The sequence below is a fragment of the Erinaceus europaeus genome, chromosome 6 (genome assembly GCF_950295315.1).
Source record: "Erinaceus europaeus chromosome 6, mEriEur2.1, whole genome shotgun sequence".
In the NCBI taxonomy this organism is placed as follows: domain Eukaryota; kingdom Metazoa; phylum Chordata; class Mammalia; order Eulipotyphla; family Erinaceidae; genus Erinaceus; species Erinaceus europaeus.
The window spans coordinates 21,557,880-21,561,339 of NC_080167.1; positions in this window are offsets into that span (position 1 = coordinate 21,557,880).

Genomic DNA, 3,460 nt, shown 5'->3' on the forward strand with positions numbered 1-3,460 from the left:
GGATCCCTCAGAAATGGCTGGATTTTTTTTTTTTTTTTTTTTTAAGCAGAGTGGTTGTTCTAATCCTAAATTTGTTCTGGTCTGTTTCCACAGCTGTATTGTTCATATGGAGCATGCTTGAACACTAATTCTTCCGACTTTTTTTTTTTCCTTTTGTTGCCCTTGTTGTTTTTCATTGTGGTTGTAGTTATTATTGTTATTGATATCGTCATTGTTAGATAAGACAGAAATGGAGAGAGGAAGGGAAGACAGAGAGGGGGAGAGAAAGACACCTGCAGACCTGCTTCACCGCTTGTGAAGCGACTACCCTGCAGGTGGGGAGCCAGGGGCTCGCACCGGGATCCTTAAGCCGGTCCTTGCGCTTTGCGCCATGTGCGCTTAACCCGCTGTGCTACTGCCTGACTCCCAATTCTTCTGACTTTTATGTTAAACCACCTGCACTGAATATGAATCTGTAAATCCAAGGCTTTCAATCATTTTTTAAATTACATTTGAACCTTTCTAGTCCTGACCCACTGCACAAGGAACTTCTGAATTGCAAGTATATTATCCAAAAATCTCTTTTTCCAAGTCATCCCTAAATCGGATCATCATGCTCCAAGTCTCTGATATAATGGTTGAAGAGAATAAAGGTCAGAGTTTGGTGGCCCTGCAGCATATATTGCTCTCCGGGTGGATCTGAATCTACTAACTGCAGATAATATTTCACCTCAGGGTTACTGATTCGACACATTCCCCATACTTACCCTAAATTCATTCTCTCACTTGCTAAATCTCTGACACACAGAACCGAGTTAATCCCTGATCAAGAAATTCATCTGCAAGGGTAAATAAAAATTGACTTCAATTTTCAGGCTTATTCTCAGTAAATGTATGCTTGCTTGCTTTGTGTGAATATCATTTTCCTTTTGAGAGCTCACACACCAAGTCATTAGTATTTTGTATTAGTATACTATTTCAGTGAATAATAACAAAAACCGTGTAAATGGGCTTAAGAAAAAAAAATCAAGTTATTGGATTACACACCTGTAAAATATGAGGGGATGGGGTTGGCTAGCTTTAAACATGTCTGGCTATCAGAAGAATATCAGAAGAAAGCAGTAGGTACTTGTTCAGAGATAACAAACTCTAAATTCTCTTCTTTCCTTAATGCTTTCATTTATGTTGAGTTTGTTTCTAAGTAGGATTAGATGACACCAGGTATCCCTGGGTTTGTTTATTTATTTACTTTAAAAATATTTATGTATTTATTCCCTTTTGTTACCCTTGTTGTTTTATTGTTATAGTAGTTATTGTTGTTATTGATGTCATCGTTGTTGGATAGGACAGAGAGAAATGGAGAGAGGAGGGGAAGACAAAGAGGGGGAGAGAAAGGTAGACACCTGCAGACCTGCTTCACCGCCTGTGAAGCAACTCCCCTGCAAGTGGGGAGCCGGGGGCTCGAACCAGGATCCTTAAGCCAGTCCTTGTGCTTTGTGCCACCTGCACTTAACCCTCAGCACTACTGCCTGACTCCCCCTAGGTTTATTTATATCTGCTATAATTCCAGTGGTAAAAGAATTCATAATAAAAACCAGAAGTTGAAACCTGTTGGTTTTGCCACCTAATTTGTACCAATTATCTATTTCTGGGTGACTCTGTCATTCCCTATTGCAGATATCCTTAAATTTGGGCTGAAGTTTCTTGCTGAAAACACTTTCTTTTATTGGCTTTGCCAATTTTCTCCTAATGGACTCAGCTGCCATCAAATCCTCTTAGAATCATTGTTGGGAGTAGTGGTTCTTACCTCCACAGTAGCACATGGTCCTCTTTTTTTTTTTTTTAACATTTATTTATTTATTCCCTTTTGTTGCCCTTGTTTTTTATTGTTGTCATCGTTGTTGGATAGGACAGAGAGAGATGGAGAGAGGAGGGGACGACAGAGAGGGGGAGAGAAAGATAGACAACTGCAGACCTGCTTCACCGCTTGTGAAGCGACTCCCCTGCAGGTGGGGAGCCAGGGACTCGAACCAGGACTATGCCGGTCCTTGAGCTTTGCACCATGTGCGCTTAGCCAGCTGCGCTACCGCCCGACTTCTGGTACTCCTTCTCTACCCATATCTTCAATGATCTTAGAGAAATTGTGAAATTCACAAATAGATTTCTCATATTTACAAAAAAAGTAAAAAAAAATAAAAAGTTTCTTCATTTGTAAACAGAGTGTTTCTTCCTGAAGCAGTTGTTGTTGAAGCTGAGTGACATGGTTGTCATGGATGTCAGGCAGAATTCGATGCTTCACGTTCAGTTTCTGAATCTTATGGTCCAGGTGTGAATTTTCATGCTGCATAGATGCTTCATCAATTTGCAGACTAGACATTTAGCTTTTAGTTCAATCCTTTTTTATTATATTATATTATATTATATTATATTATATTATATTATATTATATTATATTATATTATATTATATTATATTATATTATATTATATTATATTTTTTGTCACTAGGGTTATTGCTGGGGCATGGCGCCTGCGCTATGAAGCCACTGCCCCGGTGGCCATTTTTTTCCCAATTTGTTGCCCTTGTTGTTGTTGTTATTGTTATTGTTGGCACTGATGTTGTTGGATAGGACAGAGAGAAATCGAGAGAGGAGGGGAGACAGACGGGGGAGAGAAAGATAGACACCTGCAGATCTGCTTCACTGCTTGTGAAGCGACCCCCTTGCAGGTGGGGAGCTGGGGACTCAAACCGTGATCCTTGGACCAGTCCTTGTGCTTTGCACTATGTGCACTTAACTCTGCAGGCTACCGCCTGGCCCCCTCCTTTTAGTTTTTTTATTCTCAGTTACCTCTGTATTTTTCTTCTGAGGATGTTGAAGGACACTTAGACACAGGGTGGTGGTTATTAAATGCTTCATTTCTTTCCTGAATTTTCATGTACCCGAGTCCATGTGATGTCCTTTGGGTGGAGGCAGGGAGGTAGAGTGAGGGTCCTCTGTGGGTCTTTGGGGGGTCTTCATCCATGGAGATGGCTTGACAGTTTCTCCTTATGACCTACTCCTACCATGTGAACTAAAACGTTCACCATTCTTTCTGTTTCTTGTCCTATCTGCTGTGCCTGCACAATTTCTGGGCCAAGAGCCCTGAACTTTCTGGAAAATGAGAGTTTTCGTTTGAAGTACCTACTGTTTTCTTCTGATATTTTTTTCCCCTGTTACTTGGTGGTTTTGTGGTGGGTGTTGCATTGGTATTTTGGAAAAGTTGGAGTTAGGTTTTTCAGTGTCTTTTCCAGAAAGTGGACAGTGCCCTGAATTGACAATGTCAGATTTATATTTATGGCCAACAAACATACAAGTTGTAATGTGGGGGGACTGACCTTTACTACGTGTGGCCAGGTGGTCTTAGTAGCTTCTGTCGTTGGTCCATTGTTCTCACCATATGGGTCAGTCTTCATCAAGGGCAGAACACCTTCTCTCTAGTGC